General features: G+C 37.9%; 1 long non-coding RNA gene across 1 annotated transcript; it reads left to right on the top strand.

The window, feature by feature from the left end:
• The first annotated feature begins 6,736 nt into the window (after positions 1 to 6,736).
• LOC126828625 (uncharacterized) lies at positions 6,737 to 16,669 on the top strand. The gene is made up of 4 exons (XR_007683177.1): positions 6,737 to 6,882; positions 12,839 to 12,953; positions 13,795 to 13,919; positions 15,702 to 16,669. It is a non-coding gene; the product is annotated as an uncharacterized LOC126828625 (long non-coding RNA).
• Positions 16,670 to 24,042: the final 7,373 nt, after the last annotated feature.

The following is a 24,042-nucleotide window of genomic DNA, read 5'->3' as shown; positions in this document are numbered from 1 at the left end:
GTATGAGGTTCTTCATAAAAAACCTTGAGATACAAAAGCCTGAAGTAGGGACAAGTAAACATGCAATTTTCCGCCCTACATTTCAACCTAACCCAACTCTTAACTCGTGTATCCTTCTGCCTCCAAATCATGAATATTCACCAAAACCTGGCAGAAAACGTATATTCAAACCTTTTCCTTCAATTATACACCAAAATGGCAAGAAAGATCGGCATGCAAAAGGGGGGAAAAGATAAAGGGGGCGGGAGGTAAATTATCTGCGCCACGCTTGATAAAGGCTATTTAAGCCTTGAAAATACAAGTGAAATGGTGACGCCACGTGAAACATTTAGCCGAAACACGTCAGTAGTCATTCTTCTGAGTTCTAGTTGAAAATGTTATCACTAAAACAGTTTTGCAACCAGCTATGCTCTACTCATTTTTGTGGCTTTGTGGGGGTTGGATGGCCGAATGGTTAGCAGGTGCTTGTTGTATCATACGGTCTGTCATTGAGTCAACTGGCTGGGTTTCGATTCCCCGGTTGTACGTGACAAGGAGTATGGTCGCCTGTCCAACCTCGTGGGTTTTCTCCCACTGATAAAGACCCCTACGAGCAAGTGAATTATTGAAGTAGGATTGAACCATGTGTTGGTCCTGAATTGAACTAGTTTGTTTCGAGTGGACGTTAAATCACATTTCTCTATCTCTCTCTCTCTCTCTCTCTCTCTTTCTCTCTTGTGACGTTATATCTGATCATTAAAGTACCGTATAAAAACATTTGCTGCGTATTTTAAAAGAGGCAAGTCGCTGACTCAATATCATCCACAGTCTTCGACATTGCAAATACTACTTATTGGTCAATTTAAATCAACATTCATGTTGATATCTTGGGCTGATGAAACCCAATCTTCAAGACAAAAAGAATATTTTAAAATTGGCACGCGAATCGCGTCAGAATGTGTTCGAGTAAAAACAGAAACTATTGAATGGAAATCAGTTTATAAACATTCATATTACATCATTACATGCGTTGCAATCCAGTTGTGCCTATTTCAAACTCTTTTAAACATTGAGCATTATGTCTTTATATTTTGTTTGTAAAAAAGTGTCTTACCATTTGAAATGCAATTGTAACTACCTGAAAAGACAAAACAGAACTTGATGACTTAATTCGATCATATACAAATTTGAAACAAATTATTAGCAAACTTTTTGCATCTATTAGCCTGTTGATTCATTATTATGTTGCATATTATTTTGTCTTTAAACGATTTGGTGAAGTAAATTACTGGTGATCGTTGTATTTAAGCTTTTTATCTACGCAGTAACCCACAGATAATTGGTTAATTAAGCTACACGTTTTTCAGTTAAAGTATCACCTTACACATGAAACCACCCAGGCTCAGGGCCCCGCGGTTTAGGGGGGGGGGGGGCGGTTCATGGCAAAAAAAAGAAAAAAATCATTTCCGCGCATTGTATGCCATTGGGAACTGAATATATTTCGTATGTGATCAGCTATTATGTAATTATTCTTGTATTACAGACCATGCCATTCAAAGTGATATGAAATAATCTTTTCGTCGCGTTAGGGGCCCCGCAATTCTAGTTAGGTCCAAGTCCTCGGGACTCAAACGCGGTTGGTGTTGAATCTTGCGCCATAAGTTTCGAATTGAAAATATTTAGAGATATTGAATTAGAGATAATCGCGTAGACTTGTTTTTCGGGGATTATAATATGGAGAAAGGCCGTTTATAATTTTATGAATGAATTTAAAGGTCGCCGGAAAAGGTTCATAATTTTTTTAAATAAAGCAAGTAATTATGTCAACATATCCTTTCCATAAGTATAACACGACCCCGAATGTCAATATTACCTGCAACAGGTAAATTTCAACATTACTAATTTCCGCCATTCTTCGTGGGTAGTCGTAACTTTCCGTATCTGTGACGTCATTTTAGCCCTTCTGCTCATATTACTAATGTTGAAATTTACCTTTTGCAGATAATATTGACATTCGGGTTCGGGTTATACTTATGGAAAGGATATGTTGACATTATTACTTGCATTATTTTTAAAAAAAAAGATGCTTTTCCGGTGACCTTTAAGTTTATGTCTTCTGCGTTTCTCTTTTAGTGTAATAAAACTGGTTTCTTCATAAAACAGTCCATGGATGGTACCCCTTACAGTACCAGCTAAGTGCATCCAGTTGTAGGTGCTCTAATTTGTTAGCTAGTTGGTCCGTGCAGTTGTCCCAAATGACGTCACAATAATCAAAATGAGGTAGAAAGAAAGAGGTATAGATGGTTTGTAACATTTACGGTTAAGTCTGTATTTGAGGGATCTTAAACGATTGGCAGATTTGCTGTGGGGTTTTTTCAATCATGCCGTTAATATGTTTATTGCAGATTCCTTGAAAAGTTAAGCCTAAATGTTTAATTGTGATCGGAGACCTCCTTGATATGAACACTATTTAGAGTAATGTTTGGTGATGTAGAGTTCGGTTTGGTTGTCAGTGCTAGTGCTTAGGGCTTTAGTGAGAGGGAGAGAGAGAGAGAGGGAGCGGGGGGTGGGGGTAACGTCCACTCGAGACAACGCAGGTCATTTCGGGACTAACACATGGTTCAATTTTATTTCAATAATTCGCTTGCGCGTAGGGGTCTTTAGCAGCGGGGGGAATATGGAGGACCTGGGAAAAAACCCACGTGGTTGAACAGGCGACCCTACTCCTTGTCACGTAGAACCGGGAATCGAAACCACACCAGTTGACTCAATGACAGTGTGTTGAAGAATACCGGCCATGTTTTAGCCCATCAGTTAATTTTATCCAGATCATTGTTTAGAATATTTGCGAATTTAGTTGGGCTATCAATTTTCAGATAAAGGGAATTGTCGTCAGCGAAAAGTCGGAACATGTGATATCATTTACAATGGCATTTATATAAATGATAAAAAGGAGAGGACCAATAACAGAGCCCTGTGGCACGCCCGAGGGAATCGTTTTGGTGGAGGAGGAGACTGTTTTATTCCCTCTAAATAGTTGTGAATCCATTGAGGGATGTCGCCCCACAGCTTCAAGCTTGTGACATAGTAAATCTTTACTTATGTCACAGAACACTGCTCTCGTGTAGAATCCCTGTCCAATGGCTTAAGAAAAGTAATGTGTGATATCGGTAAGTTGGTAAATACATGTACTAGAATCCCCATGCAACGTGTACACGGAACCTCGATTTTTCATTCCATTTGAAGAAATAGTAAGAAAAGAAGGTGCCATTCGTAATACGATACCATTAGTATAGAGTGACAGTCCTAATATAATGTAAAGATACCACGCTATATAGTGTTTACTATTCACACGCATTACGTTTTTTGACAATATGTAACAATATGGAACTATTTCTTTCCCGAATAAAATCTCTTTATTTTAAATGCACTACCAAAGGTGGTACACAATTACTTCTTTGTATTCAGTTTTGTTTGTTTTTTTGTGACGGATGGAACATGTTCCCTAAATGTATTCAATATACCTCGATTCCATTGAATACTGAAACGTTTCTTGATTAATTTAGAGCATTTAGATTTAGACAACTTTTGTTTTATACATTTCACCGGTGTGGTACTTGTATAGGCCTAGTTGAATTTTACTACAATATGCTTACATTCGTATTTCTTGTAGTATATAGCATATCATGACTCATGCTGACATTACACAATGGTTTCTTTGGGCTGTATTCCTGATTGTTTTCAAATTTGAGTGAAGTCTATGTTACTACAGGCCTGAGACTGTAGGCCTACAGCGCAGTGGACGCTTATGGGTAGCCCCAGGATCTATTCACTTTTTTAAAATTATTTGTTTATTTGTGTTTTTCTGAGTATGATGTCTTGTCCATGTATTTGTGTTTGTGTAAATTATGTGTGGTGCAGTCCCTCTGCACTTACTGTTTGACAAAGCAGCGATAAAGGGGGCTTTTTAAAATTCTGTTTTAACGTTATTATTTTACATAACGATGTGTGATTTGCATATCTCGGATTATATCAAATTTCTCATGGTTAATATGTACCCAGAATATACCGGATTAAAACATGACCCATCAATTATAATTCGCGATCAACTTAACGTGGCAGCAGGCGTGTTAATGTCATGACGTCATTCGACAATAAACAACTTGGCATTGGTGATCAGTCTACAGTAGTTGAAAAATGGCGGAAACTTCAACTTGCAAGATATCTGGACATTTCCACCACGAAAGTGAAGCAAGTAGATAGAAAAATTAAAGTGAACAATTTACATAAGGGGTAGCATATATCAACAATTACATAAGGGGTAGCATATATCAACAGAATTTCTTTTCATCATATATTTCTAAATACTGAACGAAATTGAACCATTATTGAAATTCCATAGCGCTAAAATCACGTTTAGCGAACTTTATTTAAAGCACATTAAAGTGTCAAATATAGATTGACGGCTTTCGATCCGTGCATTGACCGAGAAAGTTGATTTGGTTTCAGTGGTGCAGGGCGTAGGACCTGACAAGGGCAGCTGTCTAGTCGTTCGAATAGGACAAAAAACTGATGTCACGTGCATACATTGGCGTGCACGTAAAAGATCCCTTGGCAACTGAAATTCGATATAAAAGTAGGCCACGTGCCGCTGACCAGGAAAAAATTCCCTCATAGCACACTGTATATGGCGTATATCCGTCTTCATTATCCCAGTCGGAACAGAACAGTGGGACGTTAAACCCCATTTCATTTCATTTCTTTTCATTTTATTTGTAGACAGCTTATACTACTTAAAGATACATTATGTAAGATTTAGATAAAGAGCTGACCGTTCTTGCTATAAAAGTCCAAAAATAGATAATGCAAAATGAATATATTGAAAATTTCATTCAAGTTACTGGGAGAAGTAATAACTATTCGAAGATATAGCGTAGATTATTTATTATCTTAGCAACGGTACGTGACAACAGATTCTTAGATTCTATTGACAATTTTATCGTTAAACTATTAAATCTGGCCGATGTTTAAATCCATTTTAATATCGGCCATCCGATGCTTTAGAGAATTGTTAATAGGCTTGGCATGTTAATAAAAGTCTAATTAATATTTTAGATAACATTTCAGGCCTAAAGAAAGACCTGCAATAGACAGATTTAGCTCTTACATAATACATGTTTGACATCCGTTTATGTGGTTTTAATTTACAACCCCGCTCCAATTCTCTCTGGATTGTCAAAAAATGACACGCTTACACACGTGGGACTTGATTGGGTTTTTATATTCACTAAAGCTATCCTATTCAAACAGAATCATGTCCTGTTAGTTTTTTTTTTAAACTTTATCACAAGTGAATATCGTAAGAAAATATGCATGTTAAACAATAATATAAACAAGTCTATCAAATATCATACACGTGAAGATAGTTGATTCAGGAAGACATGCCAGGTATATTTATAGATTTGTCTAGTCATTAAATAAAAACTATATCTCAGGAGAATGAGAGAGGGTGAGAGAGAGAGAGGGGGTGGGGTGGGCCGGGGTTTAACGTCCACTCGACACAAACTATGTCACTTCGGGACTAACACATGGTTCATTTTTATATGAATAATTCGCTTGCGCGTAGAGGTCTTTAGCAGTTGGAGGAAACCGGAGAACCCGGAGAAAACTCACGAGGTTGGACAGGCGACCCTAATCCTGTCACGTTCAACCGAGGAATCGAAACCACGCCAGTTGACTCAGTGACAGACCTTATGATACAACGCACACACGCTGACCATTCGCCCCCGCCCTCCGGGAGAATAAGAGATAGGTTAAATGTTTTAATAATAAATGTAATTGGTAGACAGGCTCGCGAATGAATCTGGGAATGGGTGGCAACTTTTGCCGGGGTGGGAGTGGTCGAATGGTCTAAGATATGCGTTCGTAAGGTCTGTCATTGAGTCAAGCGACGTGGTTTTAATTCCCAGAATATACGAGGTCCCCCGATTTCCCCCTACTGCTAACTACCTCTATGACAGGACATTACCCCCCCCCCCTTTCTCTCTCTCTCTCTCTCTCTAGGTAAAATTAACAAGACGACCCCATGAATAAGTTTGCCGAATTTATTATAGAGGCAATCCAGGCTTAAAATGTCCAATTTCATGTCAATAAAACCTACAGTAATTTCGCTAGTGTCAACTTAACAAACGGGTTGGAGGTAAGCGCTTTAGATCATAAGGTCTGTCATGTTTCGATTATCAGCTTTCGATCCCAGCATTGGCCGAGAAAGTTTATCCTGGTTTTTCGACGTGGTTTCACCTTGTCAGTGGTGCAGAACTGAGGGACTGACAAGGACAGCTGTCCAGTCCTTCGGATGAGACGGAAAACAAAGTTGGAATTCGATATAAAAGTAGCCGATAGTGCCGCTGCCCGGGCAAAATTTCCTTCATAGCACACTGTATGGCGTATGTCCGTCTTCATTAGTCCAGTATAGTAGCAGAACAGTAGGCGTTAAATCCCATTTCATTTCATTTTATTTCGATTATCAGCTACAATAAGTATGGTCGCCTGTCAAACCACGCACTGCTAGAGACCCCTGCTCACAAATGAAATTGAACTCTCTCTCTCTCCAGTGTCCCTCGAGGCATGTCAACCAAACACAGGCCTGGCCTGGTTATTCTTAACTTAAATAACATAATTTATAAACATCCAGTCATACAAGATATCTTTATAAAGGACCTGGTCGATTGTGACTACATTCATCTGTACTCGGATATCCAGTCAATCTATTGTATTAACCGTTTCGTTATTGAAGAATGTAGGTCACGTTACTAGTTTATGTAATTGTGTACGGTTAATCTGTTTTTAAAATGTACAAGATGTTGATGAGGATTTTCTTTGTGATTTTATCATACATCACAGGTAAATAGTTTTTATTATTTATATATTAGTACAGGTGTATCCAGGTGTGTCAGGTGAAAATATATTCGCCACTGTCTTATTGTCGAATGAATCGAGCAAGACCATCTTCAAACTACGTTGCTTTAAAAGAACAATAAACAACTACTTGTGAATATTTTCCTGCTAAAAAAAACATGTGTATATGTATTTGGGATATATGATACTTCATACCATTCAATATTAAGTTTATAAGATTTTGTTTATATCACAACAATAGCGTTACAAAGCAATAAATAAACCTATACCTGACTAGGTATTGTCGTGACATTCATAGTTAATGTGTCATATCCCTATTTATCGTTTACCTATAATTACAAATTACCCCCCTTTATTTTATAAACATGTTCGATCGTATTCTATAAAATACAATCCCTGAGACCTTAAGTTTCTAGGACACCAAGAAGCAAAGATGGCTATTTGAGTGCAGGTATTTGACTAGAATGTTAAACGTCGTATAGAAAGTAGGGCGATGTCAAGTCAACCATGACCAGTAATGGCGTCTCTCAGGTATGCGTCATGCGTCGTATGTCTCTGATAGTATAGACCTATGACAGTTATACAGGTGCAATAAAACTCAATGTGATATCTTAAACTGGTAATATAAAATTAAAACAAACGAAGAAATCTGTCCAATTAATAAAATTACGTTTATATCATTCATTATTATTAGCCTATTATGGTACTATCTACCTTGTACTACGTTGTATTATTATTGAAATGATTTTTATATTAATGTTTTGTTATCAAGTTAAAGGTTACATGAATATATTAAAAAAATTCCCTCCAAATTCCCATCATGTTAAGCCGCGTGACGCCATTGGTTTGTAGAATTCCTTAGCATTTGCTTTAACTACTCTTGAATTAATGAATAGAATAGAGCTGAACATAGAAAGCACCTTTAGTTTGAATCGCAGTTTATTGTCAATGAATCGCAGTTTATCAATAACCAGATTTCATAGTAGAATGCTTTCTCCGTCAGAGCAGCTAAAATGTGAAATGATCTTCCAAAAACTCTTCGAGAGTCCTCTTCCATCCAGAGCTTTAAGACTAACTTAAAAAACATACTTATTTCAAAAATGTTTTTGAACTGTGATGTTGTGAATGCGCTTAGAAACACTCATGTGTAATGAAGCGCTATATAAATCGAACAATAATAATAATAATATTAATTGAACTTTGTAGAAAATAGATAGAATTGACAAATGAAGAATATTATTGTGGAATATATATAAAGCTGTGAATATAAACTTTTGGTGTATTTTATTCAGTATAGGTGTCTATGGCAGTATATGCAGAATTTAAATTTAACAATTATTATCGTATATGATCTGACTTTAATTACGTTTCCCTGAAATATTGAAAATAGAAAATTCAGGAATGCATTTCTAGCTTCTAATGAAATGACCAATGTTAAATACAACTCTATAATAAAATGAAATGGGGTTTAACGTCTTACTGTCCTGCTCCGACTGGGCTGATGAAGACGGGCAAACGCCATACAGTGTGTTATGAGGGATATTTTGCCCGGGCAGCGGCACTATGGCCTACTCTTATATCGAATTCTAACTGCCAATGGGTCTTTAATGTGCACGTCAAAAGATAAACGAGACCTCGGATTATCGTCCAATTCGAACAACTAGACAACTGTCCTTATCACGCCCCCCACCCTTCCCTGGTCGGAAAACAACTATATTATAAACACCGGTGGTAGCATACACGGGACCTCGGTTTTTCGTCCCAACTGCCCTTGTCATCACACCCCCCCCCCCCCCGTCGGAATACAACTCTATTATATACACCGGTGGTAACATATACAGCTTTACTAGATATTAAACTTAAATGATAGTTTTATAACCTGAAATGGTCAGGTAAATTGTTTGGTTCGGATTATAATTAACACAAGGTACAAATGTTTGACATACTAAACTGATGCTGTCTACAATTATCTCCGCTTGAGAACAGACATTAAGCTAGTTGACCGCCATTTTAAGTCCTAAATCGACGATTTTAGTCGAAAACACTGAGCACATTTCGCGAATTTTAAGAGGTAAATATTCTGCTTTTATTTAATAGAATTGAAAAGAAGAATAAGTCGTTTAATGTGTAACAGATGTGTAACAGGTGTGTAACAGGTGTAGGACCGCATTACAGAACAGTATACTAATTGTTAAATATGGCGGCCATTTAGGACAGAGATTTATTCTCGAAGTATGAAGTAGATGATTCTCTGTGTGCATAATGTTCTATAGATACACAATTACTGCATTTATTATTATGTAACAATGACGTGCACAAAATTTGTAACGCCCTCGGCCAGTGCTTTATTGTAAACAAGGGACTCGTGTCATTTGTATAGTATATAGAATAGAATTACAGATTACACGTAATTTCAAGGTGCAATCTCGTGTCATATTATAATCCTGTTTCTAATTTATAGTTACTCAACTTTTTATATAAACTTTATACAAATGGTGTAAATAATAAACCATAATATAATGCAGAATTCTCGCGTCTTTATCACGAAGAGTGGGGATGGATGGCCGAATGGTTAGCACGTGCGCGCTGTATCACAAGGTCTGTCATTGAGTCAACTGGTGTGGTTTCGATTCATCGGTTGTACGTGACAAGGAGTAGGGTCGCCTGTCCAATCTCGTGGGTTTTCTCCGGGTCCTCCGGTTTCCTCCTACTGCTAAAGACTCTTACGCGCAAGCGAATTATTGAAAAGAAATTAAACCATATCTTAGTCCCGAAATGACCCAGTTTGTGACGAGTGGACGTTAAACCCCATTTCTCTCTCTCTCCCTCTCCCCCACCCCTCTCTCTCTCTCCTTTATCATGAAGATAGAGTAGCCTAGTCGCAACATCAATAATACATGAAATGAAATGGTGTTTAACGTTCTACTGTTCTATTCCTACTGGGCTAATACGCCATACAGTGTGCTGTGAGGGAAATTTTGCCCTGTCAGCGGCGCTAAGGTCCACTCTTATATCGATTCCAACTGCGACGGGATCTTTTACGTGTACGCTAATGTGTTCACGGAAACTCGGTTTATCGTTACATCCGAACGACTAGACAGCAGTCCTTGCCAGGCCCTCATTCCTGCGACACTGACAAGGAGGAATCACGCCGGAAATCCCAATGAACTTTCTCGGCCAATTCGTGTAGCGAAGCCATGACCTCCAGACTAGCGAGTCAGGGTCTTACTCATTTAGCCACCGTGGCTCTCAACTTCACTAAATTGTATTCTATAGAATTTATTTTAAAATGCATTATTCAAGAGTTAAATCTGTTTACTGTGGATCATTCGTTTATTTGGCCTCAAATATTATATCAATTATCAATTAGACATTCATAAACTTGTCAAGTCCATAATCAATTCTCGAGACCATCGGATGGTTTTGACTTTCAACGGATTTGCCAGTTAATAATTTGATTAAAAATAGATAACCGAAACTTTGTTTATTATCGTAACAAAGATAGCAATGACAATCGGGACTACACTGTTCTTCAAACAGAATAAAGTATTTTGACTGAAATTTGCAACATATTCCCTTTTCATTATCATTTTTTTTTAACTAGCGAGAACTATCCGCTCCTTTTCTAAATCTTACATCGTTTAAGGGGAGATAGAGAGAGAGAGGAGTGGGGTTTAAAGTCCACTCGACACAAACTAGGTCATTTCGGGACTAACATATGGTTTAATGTTAGCCTTTGGAGGAAACCGGAGGACCCGGAGAAAACCCACCGTACTCCTTGTCACGTACAACCGGGAAATCGAAACCACGCCGGTTGACTCAATGACAGACCTCATGATACAGCGCGCACGTGCCAACCATTCGGCCACCCAACCCCCTTCATCGGTAAAGGTATGGTATATTACACAACACCAGGTAATAACGTGCAAGGGAGGGGAGGGGGTGTTGGAGGGGGTAGGTCATGGGCATCCATTTCAATGACGTACAGAGGGGGGCGATGTCCACGGGTATCGATTTCAGTCGAGCATCCAATCAAACAGTGTAATGAAACAAGGATTTTGAAATTTGAGATTATCACTGATGACTCTGGTGTACTAGCTGTTTGAATAACAAGTTTATTTCGTGTATTTTGACATATTTATCTTCTCATATTTCTGTGTTCAAGGTCCTATATACGTTGAATCATGGGTGCATACAATCACGGGATTGGCCCAGGGCACCACCCAAAACGTCACTGTTTGTAAACTATAATCCAAGCAGCCATGATGAAAATTAATACTCATTCACATCCTGGTGATTATATTCCTGAATACACTTTTAGAATAGATAACAATGGTCTAGTACAAAATATTATTATTATATTCTCCATAGTATAGTAAATATGAAGAAACCACGGGTCTAAAATTCTGGAAGCCACGGTGGCTAAGTGAGTAAGGCGCTAGCCCGGAGTTCGCGGGTTCTCTCCCAGTGTTGGCAGAGGAAGTTCGTCGGGAGGTGCAGGACGGAGTGCCTGACAAGAACAGCTGTCTAGTGGTTCGGATGGGACGAAAACCCGACGTTCCGCGTACACATTGGTGGTAGCGCCGCTGCCCGGGCAAAATTCCCTTAACTCAATATATTTCGTCATTAGCCCAGTCGGAGCAGAACAGTTGGACGTTTAACTCAATATCATCCACAGTCTTCCACATTGCAAACACGATTCATTTGTCGATTTAAATCAACATTAATGTTGTTATCTTAATATCCAATATTTAAGACAAAATGAAAATATTAAAACTGGCATACGAGTCGCGTGCCAGAATGCTTTCGAGCGCCATTTTTTAATGAAGCGACTCAATGAACGAAACTAAAGATATCCCGCAAGAGAATACTACCGGTGTAGACTGGAATTACCAGACCCCAAAGACTGCCATTTGGATTGTTGGCGTTTTTCACCGAACCTAACTGATTAGAAATAACAGTAAAAACAGAAACGATTGAATGTAAATCAGTTTATGTACATTCATATAACATTATTACATGCGTTTCTACCCATTTGTGTCGATTTTTAAGTGCCAAAGAATAGAGATTTACCTCCTTTAATACCCATATCATTTTATTTAATATATGTCTGCACTCCTGTTATAATATTACATGTACATGCATGCATGGATGCGTTATAATTATTCACACATGCAGAATACATTGTGTCAGGGAAACTTTATATTATGACGCATGATAGATCGTTAAACTTATAAAATGACATTAAAATGACATGTATAACATGTGTCTCTTCATCTCAATATAAATGATAAATTTTAAAATCTAATAACGTTCCAACTTTCTGCACCAATCGGGCTAGTGTGCTATGAGGGGAATTTTGCTCTGGCAGCGAAAAAACGGGAATGCCGCTAGCCGGGGCATAATTCCCGTCATAGCACACAACGTTGCGTATGCCCGTCCCCATTGGAACGATTAATGCAGAAAAGTAGAATTGAAATGGGTAAACGTCGAAATGAAGACGGGCATACACCATACAGTGTGCTGTGAAGGGAATTTTTGCCCGGACAGCGGCGCTACTTCCTACTCTCATATCGAATTCCAACTGTCAAGGGATCTTTTACGTGCACGTCAATGTACACACAGCACCGTAGACCAATAGGAAGCTGTTACACCAAAAGAAATTATAACAAATATAAAACCCGAATAGACAGACGACTCGGATCAATTAAATATTTGTTTTCTTATTTTAATAGTAACCAAATAATTATTAACTTCTCGCGTATTTAAGAATGGTGCACTCTGTGTATTATTATTGTTTTCAAACAAGTGTCTTATTATTTCCGTGCGCTAAATATGGTGATTTATTTCAAATGTTTTATCTATATTCAGTGTGTTAAATATGATGATTTATTTCTGGTGTTATCTAATCAGTGTGCTAAACAATGATGATTTATTTCAGGTGTGCTATCTATTCAGTGTGCTAAATATGATAATATATTCGCCAGACAACCGACATATATTTCATGTGCCTTTGAATGTTGTGGCATTGGAAGTAACAGACATTGCTGTATACCGTATGTATATTACCAACATAGTTATTGTATATTATTTTATAAACTATTTTAATATATTAAACTATAACTTGCGCATCGAAAATATTAGTGACTATTCCATGCATTGCGGACCTGCGGTGTGTCAGTGATTAAGGTGGTGTCGACTCGCTAACACGGCGGCCTCGAGTTCAATCTCGGTGTTGGCCGAGAAAGTTATACTGGAAAGAGGTCCACATAGACCTAGCCTGTTCCTCAACCCAATTTCAAATGAAATAAAATATTGTTTATAAAAGAAATCTTGAATAAAATGGAGTAATGACAAGTCAGCGCCAACCGGGATATATTGCGCCAATCATTTGGTGAAAAGTGAGACAGGCTAAACCTTATCACAAAAAATAATAAATTTATATGCATATAAAAACAAATATCAGAGACGTTTTGAAATTAATAAAAAATAGATGTAACTTTACATATAAAACGTTATTGAGCTATTTCGAGTCAGAGCCTTTATAATAGTATACCTTTATAATAGTATATTGTTGGTGTTAAAATGGTTAACGTTATTATTAAACTATTTCATAGCATATATAATAGTCTTGCTGGCGTTTTATTATTATATTGTATTAAAGTATTGCAGAGCGTATATTATAGTATTGTTGATGTGTTATTATATTGTATTAAACTATTTCAGGGCCTATATTATAATAGTATTATAGTTGGTGTGTTATTATATTGTATTAAACTATTTCAGGGCCTATATAATAGTATTGCTGGTGTGTCATTATAATATTGTATTAAACTATTTCAGGGCCTATATTATAGTATAGTTGGTGTGTTGTTATATTGTATTAAACTGTTTCAGAGCCTATATAATAGTATTGTTGGTGTTAGGAGGGTTAGCGTTATTAGGTGGTACAGCTGTATTATTATATTGTTTATGGAAGAGAAGTGGATCTACGCATGTCGTACATTATTCATCTGGATCAGGTAAGATCCCATTATTGTTTTTATTTTTCCATACTTCCTTTTGCAAATCCCCGTATCCCCTGTTAAAACCCTGGACCCTGATTAAACTAACAGATTTTAAGAAAGCATCCTTTCTATTGGCTAATACCTGAAATCTGTACTTAGAAATGACCCCTCGACCAATAAAAAAGACACATGCTTTAAATATTTCAGTTTACGTTTTTACTAATAATACTCTTGGTATGCCTTATTAATTAATTAATAACATTCTCACTTTGATAGAAGGAATGCGGGGAAGGAGGGGTGGGTGCGTGGGGGGGGGGTACGCCCATACCAATAATCAAAGTCAGACCACCAGTAGCCATCATGCCATGCTTTCAATACCCATTTCGATTATTGGGATTAAGAATGGAACGAGGGTGTTTCACCTGATTTTATGGTAGACGAATGGTGTTCCTCTCTATTTATAGAAATTCTTGCTTTCACCCTTTTCCTTATTACTTGCTTGTCAATATTTCTGTGTTAGACAGTGTGTTTGAATTTACAATTGTATCAAAACGTTAACAGTCATAAATTAGGAAAATCGCCTTTTAAATAATACCACTGATAGATTCCATTTACCAAGGCTAGCCAAAAATCGAAATCTTCCTCACCTCATAACAAAGTCTAAAAATACCCTTCTTCGCCTAATAACTAAGTCTAAAAATATCCATCCTTCCTCATCCCACAAATATGCTTCCTCGCACTAAAGTAGAACAAAACATCCTTCCTCATTCATTGATGGGTATTTTTTCATGAAAAAAGATGACAATATCCTTCCTCACACCCCTCGCCCCCTCCAATCCAAGTGACGAAAATAATATCCGTTGTCCTAATCGAACGATGAAGAATTTGTTTTTTTATGTCATGTACCTTTTCTTCCATACTGAACTTAAGCTGTCTGTCTACAGTTAACTAGGCATGAAAACAGACACTAAGCTATATGACCGACATCGTTGAATTTAGTCGGAAACACAAAGCATACTTCAAGAATTTGGGGAAGTATTGATTCTGCTTCCATTAGATGAAATTTAATAGGTTTATTTGGTCTTTTTGTGTTTGACAGATGTAAAACGGATTAAAACCGCATTACAAAATAGTATTCCAATTTTTGGATATGGCGGCCATTCAGGGCAGAGGTCTATTCTCGAAGTTTGAAGCTGATATATCTCTGTGTGCACAATGATTTTTTTCCTCACCCTGTGTCTTTTTCTATACCCTTGGGGGGGGGGGGGCGAATGTTTAGCACGTGCGTGCTGTATCATACGGCCTGTCATTGAGTCAACTGGCGTGGTTTCGAATCCCCGGTTGTACGTGACAAGCAGTAGGGTCGCCTGTCCAACCTCGTGGGTTTTCTCCGGGTCCTCCGGTTTCCTCCCACTGCTAAAGACCCCTACGCGCAAGCGAATTGTTGAAATACATTTAGACCATATGTTAGTCCCGAAATGACCTAGTTTGTGTCGAGTAGACGTTAAACCCCATTTCTCTCTATATATACCGTTGGTCAACACATGGTTGAAATCAACTGAGAGAGAATTAGTAGTTTAAGACCAATAAACTATAACACATACTTATATGGAAGAACAATTCATCATTTATTCAGGCGACGTTTCGAAGAGTATTCTCTCAACGTTATCAAGGAAACGTATGTGTTATAGTTTATTGCTCTATCCAGTTACAAAATACCTCTAAAAGATCATTAGTCTGAGACGATTTCACTTGTGTTCTTCATTGGATTTATCTCCCCTTATTTTGTATTTACAGGCAAATATCCACCATACCGACACTGATGTTATCGCAGCTTTAAACATCATTGAACCATGATGACTAAACTATGGTGCTGTTAATTCGTGTCCAAACTTTCACCTTTAACTCTTTAACATAATGATTTATGGTAGACTTTAATTGAACTAGAACAATCGGATTAAAATACACATCCCCTTACGTTTCGTTTTTTTATAGTTCAAAATTTTAATCTACTTGCGTTCACTAATGTAGGATCTGGAACAGTTGTTAAATAACCTCTGTTCTTGTTGATGTGACGATTAACTAATCAAATGGGGTGTTGAGTCAAGTTCTTGCACGAGGAAAGAACTCTGGGTAGATATTCGCCGCTATAGAAAACAGATCAAAGCAAAAGTAATATCTCCGAATAGTCACTAAAAAAAACCAGACGCTGAATGGTTAATTGAATAATTAACGTCATAGGGTCAAAAGAAGCTCGTATGATCCCTGAAACGGCCTCCCACTACAGACGGTCAGGTCTTGATATAGTGGAGGCCATTGGAAATATAAAAAAACGAAACGAAATATAGATCTGTATTTTAATCCAATTGTCACTAGAAGGAACAAGCCACGACAGCATAATCTGAACAAAACACTACAAATTACTGAATCTCAAAAAATGTATAATTTCCTCTAGATGGAGACGCCATTTGTAAAAAAATAACGAGATTATTTTTGAACACGTGTATATAATCATTTTATAATACGAATATTCCCGACCATAATATATAATAGTTGATGTTTAATATAAACTGAAAATACAGATGTGACGTCACCCTTTGATGTTGCATTATTTATATATCTACACCTAGTTGAAATATTGGACGATTTCATTGAAATACAGTATCCAAATAGATTTTTTGTACATACACATAACGAAATGTAAGAAATGTTATATTATAAACTTTTATAGCCTTTTTATCTTAATAAAATATTATAATACCGTCTTTGTTTATATTGTCTACTGTAGATATTTGGAGGTTAACGTCTGACCTTTCTGTAGTGTGTTATGAGGAAAATGTTTACCAATGCAGCGGCTGTTATTTTACTAGCACCTCAACGTGTAAACATACACATGGACCTTGGTTGTTCGTCCCATAAGAATCAGAGGTCACCACGCCTCTACACTGGTGTGATGAGAGAAAGAGAGAAATGGGGTTTAACGTCCACTCGACACAAACTAGGCCAATTCGGGACTAACACATGGTTTCCTCCCACTGCTAAAGACCCCTACGCGCAAGCGAATTATGTAAATAAAATTAAAAACCATATTTTAGTCCCGAAATGACCTAGTTTGTGTCGAGTGGACGTTAAACCCCATGTCTCTACAAGTCACTATTTACAATTTTAGAGTGATGAAGCGATCAAATCGTTAAGCATTATTTTATTAGTGAACACTGACGATTGTTCAGTTACTGTTACCTCTTTTAATAACGGATCATGGTGGAATCTTAATTCTTCAAATATTTTTATTATAAACACTGATTGCCTTCAAAAACAATCTCCTAAAGATAACGTTCCTTTCGTATTATCTCCCTTTGACCATGGTGACAAGACGTTAAATATGATAATGAACTCTGTTTATTCGGATATGGCTGTCTTTGGTGTGTTATCAATCACCACAGTTTAATATTCATAACCTAGATGTAAAGTAGAAAGATGCTAATCATGGTGTTACAGGGTATGCTTTTTATCTTTTCACGGCAACTAAAGCATCCAGCGGCGGCTCGCTGAGTTCGGGGGCCGCGGTGTTTCAGTGAGTAAGACGCTGGCTTGCTAACCTGGAGGTCTCGTGTTCGCTCACGGTATTTTCCAGCATGGTTTACTCGTGTCAGTGTTTCAGAACGTAGAGCCTAACAAGGAACAGTGTTCACGTAAAAGGGCCCCGTCCGCGCAAAATTCCCCTCATATGGTTTGTTTTTATTTCAATATTTCGCTTGCGCGTAGGGATCTTTAGCATTGGGAGGGAACCGGAGAACCCGGAGAAAAAACACACTCTTGACAGTGTGAATTCAATGGAGGGTTGAAGAAAACGTCGCCGCCCGGATAACATTTATCATCCGATATTGATGAACTTAAACACACATTATTGCAGGTCCTTTTTTTAGGCCCGAAATGTTATCTAAATTATTAATTAGACATTAATTAACTTATCCAGACCATAATATTGACTCCGATATTTAGTGGATTTCGATACGTTTTGTGGTTGATGAAATAGCCGTAAAAATAGATAATCGAGACTTAACAACGGTAGTAATGACAATCGAGGGTCTAACAAACTGGGACATTTCGGGACTAACATATGGTTTAATTTTATATCAATAATTCGCTTACGCGTAGGGGTCTTTAGCAGAGGGAGGAAAACTCACGAGGTTGGACAGGCAACCCTACTCCTTATCGCGTACAAGCGGAGAATCGAAACCGCGCCAGTTGACTCAATGACAGACCTTATAATACAACGCGCAGGCGCTAACTATTCGGCCACCCAATCCGCCATGATGTAAAGATGTGTGTAATTATAGAGTAGGTTATATATAACCAACTTGATGTTGACAGAAGAAACAGACATATTTACACACATCAAACAATGACCGTTAGATGTTAGACGTGAAAGATGTTTACTCAACATTTAACAAGACATTACTTGAGATGCATAACAATTTATATGTAAAGTTGTTTCTTTCTTTCTTCACAATCGCAACTTTCTCAAATACTCCTGGAAACTTTCGGGCTTTTATTTTCATTTGATGTGGCTGGGTGAGGGTCTACAATGAAATAAACTAAACTAACCTATAAACAGGTCACAATTCTATGGAATGCAATTACTGCTTATTACTGAGCGACGTTTCGACTAGGCTGGAGGAGCCAAGTGACAATACCATAGAGCAACATAGTCGAAACGTCGCTCAGTAATAAGCAGTAATTGCATTCCATAGAATTGTGACCTGTATACTCTAGTTCAATTACTAAATGCCATTAAAACAATTCATTATCCCATTCGGGGCAGTACAGTAGGACATTAAACCCCATTTCATTTCATTTCTCCTGCAGGGGGTCACGGTGGCTAAGTGGGTAAGACGCCGGCTCGCTAGCCTGGATGTCGGGTGTTCGATCTCTGCATTGACCGAGAAAGTTCATCCAGATTTTCCGGCGTGGTTCCCCCTTGTCAGTGATGCAGAACGGAGGGCCTGACAAGGACAGCTGTACGTAAAAGATTCCTTGGCGTGCACGTAAAAGATCCCTTGACAGTTGGAATTCGATATAAGAGTAGGCCGTAGTGCCGCTGTCCGGGCAAAATTTCCCTCATAGTACACTGTATGGCGTATGCCCGTCTTGATTAGCCCAGTAGGAGCAGAACAGTAGGACGTTAAACCCCATTTCATTTCACCTGTACCCCTGACCGTAAGGTCTATTCAATTTATTTACTATTACTTTGTCAAATCCATCTGATACCAAATAGCTAAAACTTTCTGTTGTCCTCTCTACCTGTAGACTAGACAGGTAGGATGTTATTCAGGTAGATGATATTCAGGTAGTCGCCTACTTACTCTCGTATTATAGTAGGTAAATATTATCATCTAGTGTAGTGTTTCACTTATACCTGTGTATACATATTATATACACACCGATAAACTACTTATCTATCTTATATCACATGATTGATGTCTACACATTAATACAGGTACCCGTTTGGCTTTCTCCTACTGGAAAAGGGTCTCAACGTCCTACCTTTCTGCACTTTCTATTGTGGACATTTCGTTTCGCTATAAAGCTGTTACCTTGGAAAGACAAAAAATAAATTTCCCTATCAAATAGCGGTAGTGATTGCTTCTGTTTCGTTCGTCGGACTAAGGACCAACGTTAGTCGTATGGACGGACGAAAAACCGAGGTCCAGTGTACACATGGGCGTACACGTAAAAGAACCCTTGACAGTTGGATTTTGATGTTAGAGTAGGCCGCTGTCTGGGCAAAATACCCCCCCCCCCCCTCTCTCCGCTGGATGGTCGCGTCTGTGGTCATACGAGCGACTTTTGATCCTTTGACGTCAGACATTGATTCATTGACTAATTCCTCACATCAACTAAAACGCCGGTTATATAACAACTCTTCCAGATCCTAGTGTAATAAAGTCAAGTAAAACGAAATTTTAAACTATAAAAAACGAAACGAAATATGATCTGTGTTTTAATCAGATTGTATACCTGAATACATGTAGAGAGTAAATATTTCAATACATATTAGTTTCATTAGAGCAGTGAGGTGAACGTGCCTTAAATATAAATACAATAATAAAAACATGCACTGAAAACCACATTTCGTTTATCAATTTCAATTTAAAATAAATTAATTTTTTTTTTTTTTGTTAAAAATTCAAAATACTAGAATAGAAACCCCATAGGGCTGATTAATGAAATGTTAAAATCGTGCGTGAAATATTTTATGACATGGATTCCTTGTTAGTATTATGTCAATTTTTGTGTGTGGTTAAATATATATATATAGATCATACCCAGCTCTGTGAATTGGTGATATATTAATAATGAAGGGACAAGGAAGAAAATGATATAATATTCAGTGTCATAGTTTATTCCATTGATAAGTCACCCCCTCCCCCCACCCCCCGCCCCGCCGCCTTCACGGCTAGTGATAGATGAAACTCTGGTTTAAACACAATAGAGGAAAGCCGGGGATGATGACGAATGTTCAGTGTATGTAAGAAAAGCCTATGACAGTGTCAAAAATATTATACATCTTGACCTGTTTCGTGTCGTTTTTTATAGTTCAAAATTTTGTTTTACTTGTCTTTACTACGCTAGTGTCTGGAAGAGTTGTTATATAACCCTCGTTCTTGTTAATTTGAGGGATTAGCCAATGAAACAGTCTGTTACGGCGAATTCTTGGCGTACGATGCACGGAACTGTGGGTATCCCTATAGAAACATCAACCGCTAATTTGTTAATCAAATGTCTGACGTCATAGGTCAAAAGCCGCAGATATGACATCTGACACGACCTCCCACTACAGCCGATCAGAGCTTCATGCAGTGTAGGACATCGAAAGTATACAAAACGAAACGAAATTTGGTCTGTATTTTAATCAGATTGCACGTTGGCCGGATGCCCCCTAGACGTTGAGGCTATAGACTTCATCCCGTTAAGCCTATAGGATAATCCGGCACTGCTAATATGACTTCAAAGCAATCTATCCAGGCTACTCTTCTTCAACTTACCAACGGATCTTTAACGTCCAGTGCCCAATTGTACGCACAGTTTAAAGTATTAGACACTCTGGGAACGGCGTGTGGAGGGGGGGGGGATTATTGTATTATTAGGTTAATCTGAAAGGATAATGTTAATCTCTGATGATTATTCAGCTTCAGTTCATTAGTACACGAACACAATGTCTAATTAGAGTCTAGGTGATTAACCCCCTGAACCTGGAATTATCAATAGTTAGTAAATAAGCATTTATTGTGCCAATATTTCTGTATAATAGGGGTTAATGAAGCAATGTTATGTAACATAGTTGAGTCTATCTTATAATATCACATGGTGTTGATAATTATATTTGACATGTAATAAAACATCGTCACGAATATCAGTTATCAATACACGATAGAAACAGCCCTCTTTTCACCAGAGTTGTGGGGGCAACTCGGTCGCCATCATCTCAGCAGTCCAGATTAAAGTAGCTAAGTCCGTAAATCAATATCATCCAAAATCTTCGACATTGAAAACACGAATGTTTTGCAATTTAAATCAGCATTGGTGTTGTGATCTTACCTCGAAAAGATAAGCTTCTGATATCCAATATTTAAGACAAAATAAACATTTTACCATTGGTACACGAATCGTGTACCATAATGCGTTTCAGCGCCATTTGTAACAAGGTGCTCAAAGAATGAGGCTAGACATATTCAACAAGTCATGTCAAACGGTGATATCATATTCTTATTTGGAGAGCATGCGCAATAAATAATATCGGTGTTGACTGAAATAACCAGACGCTAGAAACTGATCGACTTGCGGTTGAGACTTCTGGCGTATTTCGCCGAACATAACTGATGACAATTCACAGTAAAACGGACACGATTGAATGTAAAACATTTATATTAATTCATATTACATTATTATATGTGTTGCGACTCATTTGTGCCAATTGCTAGGTCCAAAATATTAGCGATTTAGCTCCTTTAACATTAATCGTACCAGGGAACAACGCCTTTGGGATATTTATAGGATGGGTGCTGGACAGTACAATTGGTCACAATTTCTCCCCCATTCCCTCCGGTTTCCTCCCACTGCTAAAGACCCCTACGCGCAAGCGAATTATTGAAATAAAATTAAACCATATGTTAGTCCCGAAATGACCTAGTTTGTTTTGAGTGGACGTTAAACCCCATCTCTCTCTCTCTCTCTCCAAATTAGGATGGGTCCTCGACAGTACAATTGGGCACAATTTCTCACCCGCTTCCCTATCTCCATCTCTACGGTAGATCTCACTAGGGATGTGTGTTTGGGCGCACAAGACAGGTGTTGCGTAGTCGTTCGGATGGGAAAAAAACAAGGCACATTGTCTAGTCTTTCGAATGTGACTTAAACTCCTATTCCATTCTTGCAATGGACAAGGTGCAGTCGTTCGAATGGGATGAAAAATAGAGGTCCGGTGTACACATTGGCGTGCACGTAAAAGATCCCTTGGCAGATGGAATTCGATATAAGAGTAAGCCATAGCGCCGCTACTCGGGAAAAATTTCCCTCATAATATCACACTGTATGGTGGATGCCCGTCTTCATGAGACCAGAATAGGAGCAGAACAGTAGGACGTTAAACTCCATTTCATTTCATTTCATTTCACGTCATTTCACGTTCATTTCACTCCATTTCATTTCATTTTATTTCACGTTTAGTATGCTAGCGAGAAGAAAATGATTTATATATTAAAAATAAAATAAAGTGCGTAAAAAAGTCACAAAAAGTGAATTTCCTTTCATCACTGGTTATAATATAGAATAACTAATACACATGAATGCCGTGACCTTATGATAATAACATAAACACAGTAGACTATGAATATATAATACATAAGACATTATATTAACTCATAATATATCTAAATTATATACTCATAATAAAACATAAGTGGGACAAAAAACCGAGGTCCCGTGTATACATTGGCGTGCACGTAACAGATCCCTTGGCAGTTGGAATTCGGGCATAATTTCCCTTATAGCACTCTGTATGACACATGCCGGTTTTTATTATCCCGGTCGGTGCAGAACAGTAAGACGTAAAACCCCATTTCAATTCATTTCAAACAGTCATGGAATGAATTTATTTCGGTTAATCTGAGACAAATATGGTAATGTTTGTCACTATGGTTACGTGTGCTATGGGGGAAATTTTGCCTAGGGATATTTTACGTTCACGGGACCTCAGTTTTTCATCCCTACCGAACGACTACACTTTGTCCCTTGCCAGGCCCCTCGTCCTACACCACAGACAAGGGGGAACCACGCTTGAAAATCCCGTTGAACTTTCTCGGCCAACGCAAGGACAGACACGGGACCACAAGGTTAGTGAGAGAACGTCTTACTCACTGAGCCACAGTGGCCCCTCCTAGTATTTGGATATGCATACCTAAATATATATAACACCTTTACAATAATACATACAGTATATATATTTATATATATTCATGAATAATTTGTTCTACTGTATTACCTTTAACCTTCGTCACGCGCCATTAAGCACGTGGACCTGTCAATAATCATGTCAAACCGTGATATACTGTTACGTGTGATCACGTGACACAAGGACAACGTACATAGCAGAGATAAGACCGAGCGATAAAGCGAAAGTCGTCAGTCAGTTGAAGTTAGAGCACCTTTCACGACTACTGTACATTGTGACACAATTAAAACCAACAAGTGAAAGTGGGCATTTATAAAGGATTATCGTATTTAGTGAAAGGGACCACAGCGGATTACAGGAATAATTAAACCAATTGTGTATTATCGAATAGATGGCTTAATTAACAGATTAATTAACCACCTATATAAAAAAAGTCTTTCAAATTTAAATTGTCATTGATCATGAAAAGTGTATACTGTGTAGCTAAGGATTAAAGTTTTATTTTAACCCAGTGAAAGAAGTTTCTGTTGCGTGGATAAGTAGCGGATCAATTTGTCCTGCAGTTAATTGAAGCGGGAACCATTGTGACAAGTTAATATCATATTTGTTCACAGATAGCATAGCATTTAGAAATCTTTAGTGTTTTATTGATCAGAATCAACTAATGTCGATGGGAATTAAACT

This window comes from Patella vulgata, chromosome 7 (assembly GCF_932274485.2).
Source record: "Patella vulgata chromosome 7, xgPatVulg1.2, whole genome shotgun sequence".
NCBI lineage: Eukaryota > Metazoa > Mollusca > Gastropoda > Patellidae > Patella > Patella vulgata.
The sequence above is the reverse complement of the archived record's forward strand: the minus strand, read 5'-3'. Positions and strand labels throughout refer to the sequence as shown.